This window comes from Octopus sinensis, linkage group LG6 (genome assembly GCF_006345805.1).
Source record: "Octopus sinensis linkage group LG6, ASM634580v1, whole genome shotgun sequence".
In the NCBI taxonomy this organism is placed as follows: domain Eukaryota; kingdom Metazoa; phylum Mollusca; class Cephalopoda; order Octopoda; family Octopodidae; genus Octopus; species Octopus sinensis.
Window position 1 is genome coordinate 94,796,469 of NC_043002.1, and position 15,743 is coordinate 94,812,211.

The 15,743-nt window shown below is 36.1% G+C and overlaps 1 protein-coding gene across 1 annotated transcript in view; it reads left to right on the forward strand.

The window, feature by feature from the left end:
* Positions 1-5,186: 5,186 nt before the first annotated feature.
* The window catches only part of LOC115212942 (protein-tyrosine sulfotransferase 1), a 570,511-nt gene continuing 559,954 nt past the window's right edge, over positions 5,187-15,743 (forward strand). Inside the window, exon 1 of the mRNA XM_029781786.2 lies at positions 5,187-5,324. The gene's annotated coding sequence lies outside the window, so the exon portion shown is untranslated. The remainder of the gene's footprint in view (positions 5,325-15,743) is intronic.

Below are 15,743 nucleotides of genomic sequence, written 5' to 3' on the forward strand. Positions count from 1 at the left end.
ATGCCTGTTACATGGTAGATACAGTGCCACTTTAAAACAAGTAGGTCAGTCAGTCACATGAAGGATATTGACTGGTAGCAGTATTCATTATGTGTGGAGGCACATGGCCTAGTGGTTAGAGCAGCAGACTCGCGATCAAGAGATCATGGGTTCGAATCTCAGACCGGGCAATGTGTGTGTTTATGAGCGAAAATACCTTAGCTCCACGTGGCTCCGGCAGCAGGTAATGGCAAACTTCTGCTGACTCTTTCGCTACAACTTTCTCTCACTCTTTCCTCCTGCATCTTGCAGCTCACCTGTGACGGACCGGCATCCCATTCAGGTGGGGAACCTATACGCCAAGAAACTAGGAAACCGGCCCTTAAGAGCCAGGCATAACTCAAGAAAGAACAAAATATTCATTATCCGCTTGTAAAGGAAGTAACTGTTAAATCAGAGGCATGGTACAGACTTTAAAGTTTCTCTTCAATATCATACAAGAAATGTATATCTAAATTTTCTCTTGTTATTCCCTGCAATGATATGACATTCACAACTCTCATCAGATGTCTAGACTATATCTTATTGCTTTATAGGATGACAAATTTTTGTTCATTCAGACAAAGGGAGATTATTTACTTTAAAAGCAGTGAAAACTTATTGAACTAGTCAAGGTGTTGTATTTTCTGAAGCCACAACTTAACATCCAATAAGAAACAGTCGAACTGAAAGATATAAAGGCATTATCTAGAAGTCCACATGCCTTTACATTATTTACATTTGACGGATATTTGTCCTAATCTTGTTAGTTACTGATACAATGTTTCAGCTTCATCAGGTGTCTTGGGGAAATTTCGAACCTGGATTCTCATTCCTAAAGTATTTTTTGATGTTATTATTATTATTATTATTATTATTATTATGATTATTATGATTATTATGATTATTATTATTATTATCATCGCTCAGGTCAAAGCTTGGAATCGAACTCAGAATCTTGGGGTTAGTAGCTCGCACTCTTAACCACTATAATAATAATAATAATAATAATAATAATAATAATAATAATGATAATAATAATAATGATAATATAATAATAATAATAATAATAATAATAATGATAATAATAATAATGATAATAATAATAATAATAATAATAACATCGAAAAATACCTTAGGAATGAGAACCCACGTTCGTAATTTCCCCAAGACACCTGATGAAAGTTTGAGGGTATATCAGCTGAAACATGTTAACAACAAACAAGATGAGGACAAATATCTGTCAAATGTAGATAATGTACATAATTCCTCATCTCTTAAATATAGAACTGTATCCACATGCCTTGCCATGAAGAGAGAAGAGGAGGGGCAGGTAAGTTCTTGTTGTAGTGGGGTATGTGGCTACTCACATTTAGAAGAGAGGGTGAGAAGGACCAGTGGAAGCTGCAAGTCCAGGTGGTTCCTCAAAGTACAAGGTGAGTAGAAGTGAGTGAGGACAGAGGAAGTAGGCATGTGGAAAAGTCAGGGTTTACAAGAATATATGGGAAAGTAAGATATGGGGGAATGGAGACAGGTTGAAGGGTGGATGTAGGGAGTGATGGATGGCCCTTGATACAGGAGTTGGAGAAGGTAGAAGGATGTAGACATATATATATATACACACATACATTCATATATGCATACATACATATATATATGATATATATATATATTATATATATATATATATATATATATATCATTTAACGTCTGCTTTCCATGCTGGGGTGGGTTAAATAGTTTAACAGGAGCTGGCCAAGCAGAAGACTGCAGCAGGCTTCAGTGTTTTGTTATGGGTTTTATGGCTGGATGCCCTTCCTAACACCAACCACTCTGCAGAGTGGACTGAGTACTTTTTATGTGGCACCAGCACAGGTGAGGTCAGCTTTGGCATGGTTTTTACAGCTGGGTGCTGTTCCAAATGCCAACCAATTTACAATGTGGACTGATCCTCTGTATTTTCTTTTACTCAAAGCCAGGAACTTTTCAACTCTTGTACAAATACCGCCCCCATATATATATATATATATATATATATATATAATATAAATATAAGAGAGTGGTCACTATATGGCTCACTCTAGCACCAGTTAATCCAAAAGTTTCAACCACGAAAATACATGTTTCCCATGAAAGTCAGTACGATTGTTAGCTCACACGGACAGGGCAAATAAAAAATAACAAAAATACAGATTATTTTGGGACAATTGTTTCGCTATTAATGAATTAAATGTAATTTTACTTACAAAAAAAATCCATTTGTAGCTCGTCAGCCAAAACTATCTGGATGAAATCCACTCAATCACACGCCAGATTTTACCATAACGATAAATACGCGTGTGGTTCAATTGATTACATCCGACGTTATAATTCAAATGCCCCAACTAACAGCGCGCCAAACTTTCACGGAAAACAAATACAGCATTTAGAAATAAATGCAGCATAATTATAATTAATTAATAAGGGTGAGAGAATTAGATACTAATTTAATAGTATATCCATTCAACACCAAGTGGCCTAGTGCTCCGAGAAACCTGGATTATTATAATATTTTATAACATATTATAATATTTTACAAAATAAATATAAGAGAGTGGTCACTATATGGCTCACTCTAGCACCAGTTAATCCAAAAGGTTTCAACCACGAAAATACATGTTCCCATGTTCGTGGTTGAAACCTTTTGGATTAACTGGTGCTAGAGTGAGCATATAGTGACCACTCTCTATATTTATTTTGTAAAAATATATAATATGTTATAAAATATTATAATAATCCAGGTTTCTCGGAGCACTAGGCCACTTGGTGTTGAATGGATATACTATTAAATTAGTATCTAATTCTCTCACCCTTATTAATTAATTATAATTATGCTGCATTTATTTCTAAATGCTGTATTTGTTTTCCGTGAAAGTTTGGCGCGCTGTTAGTTGGGGCATTTGAATTATAACGTCGGATGTAATCAATTGAACCACACGCGTATTTATCGTTATGGTAAAATCTGGCGTGTGATTGAGTGGATTTCATCCAGATAGTTTTGGCTGACGAGCTACAAATGGATTTTTTTGTAAGTAAAATTACATTTAATTCATTAATAGCGAAACAATTGTCCCAAAATAATCTGTATTTTTGTTATTTTTTATTTGCCCTGTCCGTGTGAGCTAACAATCGTACTGACTTTCATGGGAAACATGTATTTTCGTGGTTGAAACCTTTTGGATTAACTGGTGCTAGAGTGAGCCATATAGTGACCACTCTCTTATATTTATTTTGTAAAAATATTATAATATGTTATAAAATATTATAATAATCCAGGTTTCTCGGAGCACTAGGCCACTTGGTGTTGAATGGATATACTATTAAATTAGTATCTAATTCTCTCACCCTTATTAATTAATTATATATATATATATATATATGTATGTATTAAATGAAATAAATGAAAAACAAGACGCAAAGGATGTTGCGGTACATATGTTTCGGGCTTTATAGAACAACTTATAGTGGAGGTGCAGTGGGCCAGTGGTTAGGGCAGTGGACTTGCGGTTGTAGGATCGCAGTTTCGATTCCCAGACCGGGTAGTTGTGAGTGTTTATTGAGCGAAAACACCTAAAGCTCCACGAGGCACTGACAGGGGGTGGTGGCAATCTCTGCTGTACTCTTTCACCACAACTTTCTCTCACTCTTTCTTCTGTTGGCCTGCTTGCTTAGCCAGCAGGGTGGCGTCATTTGAAGGCTAAAACAATGCTAAGCGCATTGTGACCATCGATGAGTAGCAACATCTGATAGCCTGGTCGGTCATGGTGATATATATATATATATATATATATATATATATATATTATATATATATATATATATATATATATATAATATATATATATATATAATATATATATATATATATATATATATATATATATATATATATATTGCCAGATTAGACTGGAGCCTGGTGCAGCCTTCTGGCTTCCCAGAACCCCGGTCGAACCGTCCAACCATGCTAGCATGGAGAACGGACGTTAAACGATGATGATGATGATGATATGTATGTATATATATATATACACACACAGTGGTTAATTGTTAGATGGTGGTGCAATGTACTCTCTATGCTATCCCATCTCTTTCTGAAATCTTGTTATTTAGCTCCAGCTGAGCAGAACTATGATCAAAGTCATCCCAGGCCTGTCCATCCTTTTTCCTTTTTTGTTTTGTTTGAAAGTGTAGTGTAATTCGTAATCTGGTAGAGTGCGTTTTGAGGGAGATTTTGTTGCTATTTCTGGGAAGGCGAGCAAGCACATTATGGTGGTCACAACAGCAGTTGGACTTAATCAGTACAAAGCAGTCATGTAATATTAGAAAGAGCATGTCACTCAACAGAATACTCAGCGCTTATAAACTATGCTTCTTATCCTTAACTACTCCCAACGTCCACCCCAAAACAAACTGTAAAGCATAGTTTTGAAATTTAATTTATAAAAGTATAAAAAATAATTTGTGCATCATCAAATAAGTTTAAATGTGTTTTTAATAGTTATTATACACCAACCCTAAACCTAGAAGTGTTTTTGTTTATTGCCAAATGAAATGTGTGTGAAGCAGAGCGCAGAAAAAAAAAGTTTGGAACCATCCGCCCAACTGTTACCATCAGCATCAATATCACCATCACCATCATCATCATTATCATCAACACCACCACTATCTTATAGTAACTAAAGACTTTAAATGGGTGAAGTGGACAGTGATGACGCCGATTGCGACAACTAGACTGGAGACAATTATTATGACGCTGATTAATAGTAATTGGAAACCGGACAGGGTAATAATTCATTAAAAGTATGTATGGATAGATACATCTGCAACTGATGCTGTACCGAAGCTCAGCATCACGAACGCATGCGCCGTGAAACCATTCAACTTCCGGCAAGTGCTTCAATAACAAGTTTATAAAAAATATATATACATACACGTAATGTAAATATAAATAAATAAATAAATATATATATATATATATATACATACATACATATACACAGATATATATATATATATATACATATATATATATATATATATATATATACATATATATATATATAACAAGTGCGCGCACACACACACACACACACACATACATCTAAATATGTGTGTGTATGTGTCAGTGTGTAAGTGTATGCGTCAATACTTTACTATAAATATATAAATAAAGCTAACCGAACGTGTCGGAAGCTTTGGTTGCGTAAATGTTTGCGGTACGTGTTTTTGGATTTGGTCATACATCTGGATGGAATCTCATGTTACCGGTTAGTGTCTTTACGATTGTTCATTTTTTTTCTTCTAGTTCCATTCATTCTTCAGCCACAGAGATGAAGACGCCGATATATTAATAAGGTATTGATTTGGAGTCGTCGTTAGCGAAAACATTACGCTTCTCATTCATTCACTGATGTAAATATGTCAATCTTTTTTCTTCTTTCGGTTTCTTCCTTGCGACAAAATTCATGTTATATATATATATTTTTACTTCATCTCTCGTCATATGTGCAGTTGTAAGCAATATGAATTTACATAGATCTTCATTATTTTGTATTACGGGGAAAATATTCTGAATATAACCTTATTTTTGTATTTTCTTTAATTAAACGTTGCGTGTTTCTTTATTTAATGATTATTTCATTTGTAATTCATTTCGAAACGCTGTTTTATTCACATATACATTCATATATACACTTAGGCGCAAGGTTATATTAAACACTTGTTCTGTACCACACAATAAACAACATAATTTTCCCGTGGCATAAAGCGACTTTTCTAATTGTGTGGGAGATATAGTCAAGTGATTGTTGCTGTGATATACCACATATTACAGACTACGAGTGAATAGAAAGTAAAGTGAACCCGAAGAGTAATTTACTGTTGGAACCGTGACGTACTAAAAACTGGGTTCTATTTAGTTCTAGAGTTTGCGTCAAAACCATCGCCTTTGTATGATAATGTTGACGTTCTTGAGAGAGAGAAAGCGGGAATGTATAGACGGAAGGTGTGAGGAAAAAGAAAGACAGATAAAATAAGGGAATATATCGCCGAAAGAGTATTGAGAGAGAAAGGAAGTCAATATATGGATGAAGATTGGCAGACAGAAAGAAAGAAATAATGGGAGTATACAGACGGTGCGTGGGAGACAGGGAAAGCGGGAGTATACAGACGAATGGTGACAAAGTGACTTGGAACATTTGTTTGCTTTATTTTTCGAATTTAGTTTTAGTTCATAAAAGAAGTAAAGAGTAATAAATATAATTTTGTTAAATGTTTCACCTGTTTTGTTTTAGTTACCAAAACAGATTCAGCCTCTTGTCAACTTTGATTGAGCAGACCTGTGATGAGAGGCATTCCATCTGTGAATATTCTGTCCCCTGAATGAGGACATCATCAAATAAGTCTTTCCCATTTTTAAGACGATACAATGTTATTGGAACTAAATTTGAGCACTGTATACAATAATTTCATTATTATATATAAGCCTATATACTTCGTTGTCACGTTTTGTCCTGACTGTATAGTCCTATGATCAAACGCGTTCCAGCTGTGGTCATTTCATCTTTTATATTTTTTTACATAGACATAATGTACCTCGGGTTACATTATCCAATGTGCCCTTTCCTTTTTTTAAAATGAGGAACATCATTGCTATTTATAGCAGACTGTATTACCGTATAGAAGTTCCATCCCAAATCGCTAATCGTCTAATCAACACGTGGAACACATTCTGGTCTGTTATTGTTGTCTGCTCTGGTAATTCTGTATGCTTTCTTAATTAGTCTACAACAATCTGTTAATCTCTATACCTCACTGGTTTCAGTACTACATAATTTAGTATAGTGCAGTTGATAGATACTAAGAGGGTCTTAAATTTTATTTTCGTTCATCGGGTGGAGTGAAGAGTTGTAAAACATGCCAACGCATCTCTCCATTTAAGTTTCCTGGAATGAACGTATACACTCCATAACATGTATGCATGTAGCATACGTGCAAACACATGTGAAGTAATTTCACCCTAGTGCACTGAAGTGACATGTACACCTATAAAAAAAATGAGTGCATGTATGTATGTATGTATACACACGCACTAATTCGCACTCACACATCTACAGTTTACTGGGATTTAGATATTTCTTTTCAGTTGGTTGGTTTCATGGATGGGGCAGTGTTCATCACCTACTTAGGCCCTCCGAGGTTGGTGAAATCGATGCTATTAATGTTTCTCTTGAACCATTGCAAATCAATACCTGCGGAAGGGAAATGAGCCGAGAGGGAGTTCAAGTGGACTGATGTTTTGGGAAGCAAGACTGAGGAAAGTAATTGATGCAGGGTATGGGTATGGTTGACCAGAGGATGTTGGCATCGCCCGAATTGAGTTGGCGTGAGCCCAGCAAACTCGCTGGAGTTAAGGCCATTATAGCAACACTAGGAAACACATACACAGAGAAGAGTAGCTGAAGCGTGTCTGTGGGTGACATTATACCAGACACCAGGGTAGCATCTGTCTGGATGCGTTTTATGTCTTGCCTGCTTGAACGCTGCAAAAAACCTTTCATAAATCTTAACCACACATACATTTGTGCACCTGCATATAACAGAGGTGCACACTTTTACATATTTACACACATGCGCAGGGACTTTCAAAACAGAGATCAGATATGGCCGTGTTGTTAAGTTTTCTTTGTACCTTCCTCTTTTTTTTTTTTTTGTTTTGTTTGATTTGATATCAAACTATGAAGCCCAGAAAGGATTCTTTATAGATTTACCGGACTTGCGTACAAGTTTCTGCCTACAAAATCCCACCCATTTGGTATTGGTAGTAAATTTGAAAACTGTGATTAAAACAAAACTAAAAAACCCTTGCCCAAGTTGATGTACAGTAGAATGGATCCCAGAATCACAGAGTTGCAAAATACACTTCTTTACCCAACGAACTCTGTCTGACCGCTATTGGAAAGCCTTTAATCATAAGGTCTGCTCAATCAGGGTAGATCTGGGTCTATACTGTGTGCGTCTTAATATTTGTCGCTCACCTCTTGGTTTGTTTGTATCCCTAAGTTAGCGGTTCGGCAATAAGAATCCGATAGAATAACTGTTAGACTTTAAGCAACTCCTTAGGTCGATTTGATCGACTAAGCTCAAGGCAGAGCCCCAATACAGTGGAAGTCTAACGACTGGGGCAAATACAATAATAAAAGACCACACCCATAAAAAGACGGATGACAAATATCAACAATTCGTATTGTACCCCCAATGATCCTGTTTAGGTTCACGGCGATCTCGAGTGACCCCAGACATGATTAAATGCGTTCCAGCTGTAACCATACTCTCTTTTTATGGGAATATGGGAGTACATGATCTAGTGTTTTATTTCTTTATTGAAGACGAGCGGGCAGTACCTTCCAACTTTTTAAGGGTTTGTTTTAATAAAAGAAACATGACAAAATAAAATAGATAAAACATTAAATATGTTTCAAATATATTGAATATTGTAAAGTTGCTAAAAAAAAAAAACCCAACACATTCCAGCTTATATGTGTTAATTAAACATACACGATCAGATTAGGTAATAATTATTATTTGTTTCATTTTAAATCTGTAAATATGAAAAAGTCACAAGGATTTGTTGGAGATGTGTGGCTGCTGTTTCTAGCAAGCCAGACAATTACGTATGCTGTAGCTGAGCTGTATGTATGTGCATGTGCGTGTATTCTGTTAATATGTAATATTGTATGTTTAACAGCTGTTGATCTGAAGAAGCCACCTGGTTTTTATTACGCAGTGCATGTAACGACTGGTTTGCAGTAGCTCATTCCTTCACATTAGCTTACTAAGCACCGGCATTCACTACCAGTGTGAGAACTCATTTCCCCATTTTTTTCATGCTCTCTTAGGTCGAACGAGTTCGTCTTGGTCTGCGTCACTTTCTACACACTGTCACAGAGAAAGTACAACTTTGGGTGTTTCGAGTACTCCTCACTAGAAAGGTTATTATTGTCTCATGCGGGAGGACTAAACAGTCTCCTGTATCTTCTCTTTCGTAGTTAGGTCCCTACAGCTTGCGGGCTGGGATCTATGTACGACTGATATACTTTGTGTGTGTGTGTGTGTGAGTAGCAAACCGGAAGATGTGCTTAGCAACATTCCTTCCTTTTTTTTTTTTTTGTTATTACGTTTTGAGTTCAAATGACGCCGAAGTCGCAATTTGTCTTTCATCCTTTCGGGGTCAATGAAATAAGCACCAGCTGAGTATTGGATCGCACATGCCAGGCCTTGTGCCTTTAGTAGAAAGTATCATTATTATTATTATTTGCCTTTCATATTTTCGGGGTCGATAAAATAAGTACCAGTTGAACACTGCGGTAATCGATTCATCCCTTCCCCCCAAAATCGCTGCCCTTATGACAAAATTTGAAACTATAAACTAATATTATTATTATGCAAGAGTGGTGACTGGGACATCGAAGTTTCGGATTGCACATTCCGATGAAGGCTAACAGGCTGAAAGTTCCAAGTCACTGTTACAACTCTTCTTGTAAAAGTATAATAAATATGTACTCTGTATTGAGTACATATTTACTGTGTATTAAGTTTGATGAAGAACTGTTTTTATTATTCAACATAAAATGTATCGTGTGTGTGTGTGTGTGTGTAGCGCTGCTCGAGCAGACCTCTTATTCAGAGGTGTTCCATTTGTGACCGTCTCATCTTTTTGGCGTATTCGAGGTTATATCATCAGATGTATCCCTTATTATTTCCGACGGTAGAATGTGAGGGAGAGAGATTTAGCTGCTCTATCTCCCAAACTTAGTGTGTATTTGTGCGTGTATACGTATGGTCGCTATGATAAACAAATGAAAAAGCTGGTGTGAGCTTAGTGTTGAAGTGACGCCTAAATAATTTTTTGTTTAGTTTTCTCTCGCTTCTACATATGTTAAAACCTGCAAGTTCTTTCAGATTTGTATTATCCATGGCCGGTAATAAAGTCACAATTTTGGCTAGGGAAAAAAGTCACAATTAATTTATGATGGCCGGTAATAAAGTCACAGGAAAAAGTCACAATTTTGTCTAAGTCAGTCACAGTTTATTAAAGTACCATAAACAATTAAAGTAATAAAACAAAATATTCTAAATCAGTTATTAACTAGCAATACATGACTTGTACATATTCTTTTCTACGATAAGCACAAGGCCCAAAATTTTTTGGGAGGGGGCCAGTCGACTAGATTGACCCTTGTACGCAACTGGTACTTAATTTATCGACCCTGAAAGGATGAAAGGCAAAGTCGACCTCAGCGGAATTTGAACTCAGAACGTAAAGACGACGAAATAATGACGTACATATTGACAACACTATTTATATATGATAGCATTACATGTGACTTATTTTTTACCTGGATTCATATTATCTCACATCCATTATTGAAAGCCATATATAATATCCACTACCATAGGAAATCTGTTTAATATCCCATATGAGAATGTATAATTTAGTATTCGTATGAAATATGTAATCCCATATGAGCAGGCCTATCACCAAACTTTGGTACCTAGGAGCGCTTCAGAATGTTCTGGGTAGGCAGTAATCTATATATATAAAATTCTTTGTTCCTTATGCATTCTCAAACGGTTCGAATGAAATTTTACAAGGTAGTAGGAGTGTCAACATGTAAATTTTTTTCTCATTCGGATTAAAACAACATAACATTGGCACTGGTTCAGTATTATGTGTCAAAAGTGAAAGAACAAGATCTATATTGTAATGTGATATAGTATTATTTCACTTTTAATTCGGATCTTTTCGGTTTGAACGGCAGTTTTTCTGGTGGTATCATATGAAATTGTCACCCATAATTATGACCCTAGTATCGATCTATTGCATTTCAATCTATTTTAGGTTGGGGTGGGGGAAAGGTATCTTTTTTTTTTCTTCACAAATGTAAATAAACCCAATCTGTTTCTTAAACGAGGGACATATTCATACGGCACAGAATGTTGTTTACCTCAAAGGACGTCAGTGATTGGTTGAAATTGCAGAAATTGAAGGAAAAAACAACAAATATCTTACAAACTATAGACTTTTCTCAATAAAGCCAATAGAAAAAGATGTTTTATAAACACATTCTACCAGTATACGAAGTTTAAAATTTTTTAGTTACCTAGAAATTATGTTAAAAACTGCCGTCCAAACCGAAAAGATCCCTTTAATTCTAATGTGATAAGACTATAATATTGTTTCACTTTTATTCTTTCACTTTTAATTCTAATGTGAAAACACTAACATCATCTTATTTCTATTATATTTATGAGACTTTCCCAAGATCAGCAAAAGCATGCTACAGCACAACAAATGGAGTCTTAAGACAGAATCGAGATGAGACTTTCTCAAGATCAGCAAAGGGCATACTGCAGCACGTCAGGTGGAATCTCAAGAGAGAAGGCAGATGAGACTTTCTTAAGATCAGCAAATGCATGCTGCAGCACTTAATGCCGACTCATTAAAACAACATTTTAATGATTAGACAGAGGTCCAATAGAACAGCTCTCATAGGTGTCAAAACTTCAGACGATGGGTTGTGTTAGACACAGCACCAACCGCCACAAAGGAGAGTATGTCCACTGACAGCTTTTTGGTGTGCTCAAAAATCATAGCCCCCACCCCCCGATTCTCCATGACAGGTTACAGCCTGGAATACTCCAAACAGATGCCTGTCATGTTGCTTAATCAAATTAGCCCATAATTTATTCCAGGAATGTTCTACCGTCAATGCTGCACTTTCCTGTATCACTTGTTTCAACATAACTGTAATATATATATATATATATATACACAAACTATGCTATTCTAATCCCGAGCAATGCCGGGTATCTCTGCTAGTTTGTAATCATGCTAAAGTGGAGATTTGTAATAAGTGTATCACTGTAAATCTGAGGGTGCATCATACAATAATAATGTGGGCAGTGCTGTCCAATGCACCCCCACTTTAGTGGTGGGCATGCATATGAGATACCTCTAAGATTTGTGTAATATAGTAATGACTGGAATTCAGTTACAATTACTTTGATAGTTATTCACATAGAAAGATGAAAATGTATCCAGTATACTTGAGATGTCCATAGTTTATTTCGTACTTGTAGAATCAGATCAATTGTCTCTTATGCATATATATGTATATGTTTACATATGCCAGGCATGAGCAATCTTGTTTGAAGAATTGGGCCGCATGAGACATTGTTCATCATTAGGTGAGCCGCACACCTAAAAAAAAAAATGTAATAAAATAAAAAATCGAGGTAATTTTTTGTTAAGCTGCCAATCAGAAAGTCCCATGTACTGCTGGTTGTCCATGACTGCGCATACATATATATATATTACTGGCATAAATAACCATTATTATTATTATTGTTAAGGTGGCTATTCCCAAGGCAACAAGTATAGGCTTTACTAAATTGACTGAGGGTGATATTCAGCTCTAGCATTGCTAGAAATAAGTCAAAACAACTCTTAGCCATGTGAGTGCATATATACATATATATATATATATTATCTGAAAATATATTGTGTTATATATCCATCGTTACGGCTGAAGGGAATATGATAACTGCTGTTGCCATATTCCATTCCATATCGGCTATCTCTGATGAGCATAAGGTTATATAATCGGATTGTTGCCTAACACTCCATTGTATTCCTTGCGCAAAACGAATTGGTAAGATCAGCTGTGATGAATATATATATGATACTATATATTTTTGGATTTTATACCCACTCTATTGACAGATATACAAATGCATCTTTTCCCTGACTTATGGTCTCTTAGACAGCTTGTGCGTGTATGTGTGTGTATGGGCATAAGGATTACATACATAAATCTTACATGCTGAACTTCACGAACGTTTCATGTAGTTTGGCTATGCCTTTGACAGCTTGTAGCTGTAATCTCATGATTAGTGCATGTGTATTTGTGTGTAGATGTATGTATGGATGTACGAGATACACACATGTACATATGCACACATCCACATCATTAGCCATCACACAAATCTAACAGCCTTTTGTTAATGTATTTGTCTCAGGTGAGACTATTTCTCTATTTCTTGTCTTTTGTTGACATTTCGTTGGTAATGTTTTTATCAATTCTTCTCTGTGTTGAAAGTTGAGAATACTGTCTATATCAATGATATTTCTGACAGAAAGTGCCTCAAGTATCATTACAATCAAATCATATCCCTGAGGTAGATAAATACCTCGTTGACATTTTAAGACAAAGCTGTTTATGTGATATATTCCTCTCTTCCTTCAGTTCACTCTACAAAGCTGATATTTTCTGCTACTTCTTGCCTGTTGTTTACACAATTGATAGCTTTTGTTTAAAATATATATAGTAAGTATTGTTTCATTGGTTGTTTTGTTGTAGTTTCTTCATTATAATAATAATAATAATAATAATTGTGTACAGTGCTCAGGTGCACTACAACTCATCTAAAGTGTATATATAATCAGGTGTAGTTTCGACGCAGGTGCAGTGTCATGGCAGTCAACAACTGATGCAGGCAGTTTATTCCACGCTTCAGCAACCCTGAGCGTGAAAAAATGTTTCCGAAAGTCATGGGAGCTGTGCTGTTTTCTGACTTTGTAGGCATGTCCACGTGTGTTAGACACATGGAGATCAAAAAGGTGTTCAGTGTTGTTGTTGGTGAGGTGGTTGATAACCTTGTGGGTGTTTACCAAGTCCGTCGCCAGACGCCGGAGCTTCAGTGAATCCATGCATTTAATCCATCCTGGTGCTGCTTAATGTCAATGCCATCATTATCTGGTCCCTGCAACTCCCTTTATAGTCCTTCCACTATAGTCCCAGGCTGACCAAAGACTTCTGAGTGGACTTGGCTGAGAGAAACTAAAAGAATCCTGCTTATATATATATATCAGGAGTGGCTGTGTGGTAAGTAGCTTGCTTACCAACCACATGGTTCCAGGTTCATTCCCACAGTGTGGCACCTTCTACTATAGCCTCGGACCAACCAAAGCCTTGTGAGTGGATTTGGTAGATGGAAACTGAAAGAAGCCCATTGTATATATGTATGTATGTTTGTGTGTCTGTGTTTATCCCCCCAACATTGCTTGACAACTGATGCTGTTGTGTTTACGTCCCCGTAACTTAGCAGTTTGGCAAAAGAGACCGATAGAATAAGTACTAGGCTTACAAAGAATAAGTCCTGGGGTTGATTTGCTCGACTAAAGGTGGTGCTCCAGCATGGCTGTAGTCAAATGACTGAAACAAGTAAAAGAGAATAAAGGAGTATATATATATATATAAATTTTTTTACACACACATATATATATATATATATATAATAAAATATATACATACAATATTAGATGTGTACGTATATGTGCAGGGGTACAGCATGAGTACCTATATCACTAATGATAGAAGTCAAAAAATACTTCTGTACCACTGAATAGTCACAAATCTATTACAGACAAGATAGGAAAATATCAGTGAACAATAATAATGTCTTACCTCAAATGGGTCAGGACAAGTAAATACTGGTCAACTCGGTACCGGTTTCGAAATTTAGCGCCACCTAGACACGTGATTTCTCATCAGCCAAAGTCCGCTAGCTAAATAACTACTAACATTCTCCCCCGTCATGCCTGCGAAACTTCGCTTGAAGTGACCAAGCACCGTATGGACAAATGAAATGCGTAAAATCATTTATAAATAAATATAGGGATGATATTATTAAAATACCATCACTATAATTAGCGATATAGGTACTCATGTGGTACCCTTGTGTATATATGTACATATCTAATATTGTATGGTGGCATGTAAAAAGCACCATCCGAACGTGGCTGTTTGCCAGCCTCGTCTGGCACCTGTGCAGGTGGCACGTAAAAAGCACCCACTACACTCACGGAGTGGTTGGCGTTAGGAAGGACATCCAGCTGTAGAAACACTGCCAGATCAGACTGGGCCTGGCGCAGCCTTCTGGCTTCCCAGACCCCAGTTGAATCGTCCAACCCATGCTAGCATGGAAAATGGATGTTAAACGATGATGATGATGATGATGATATACTTTGCTTCTTTTTTTTTTTTTTTAAATGTTTTTGAACATTGGATCTCCAAGCCTACATAAAGCTATAAATAATAACATGTACCTGTACATTACTACAAATTATTCAAGTTGATACTGTACTGTGCAAGGTTTTATGAAAGAGAATCTCCCAGTAAACTCATCGGGTGGCCGCGGGCATTTGATATTCCTACTCATAAACCTAGTATTCACAGGTTATCATTTATATCTTTATGTCTGATCCATGATCTGGATCTTTTCGGTTTGAACAGCAATTTTTAACATAATTTCTAGGTAACTAAAAAATTTCAAACTTCATATACTGGTAGAATGTGTTTATAAAACATCTTTTTCTCTTGGCTTTATTGAGAAAATTCTATGGTTTGTAAGATATTTGTTGTTTTTTTTTCTTCAATTTCTGCAATTTCAACCAATCACTGACGTCTATTGAGGTAAAAAACATTCTGTGCCATATGAATATGTCCCTCGTTTAAGAAACAGATTGGGTTTATTTACATTTGTGAAGAAAAAAAGATACCCTTCCCCCACCCCCAACCCTAAAACAGAATGAAATGCAATAGATCGAGACTAGGGTCATAATT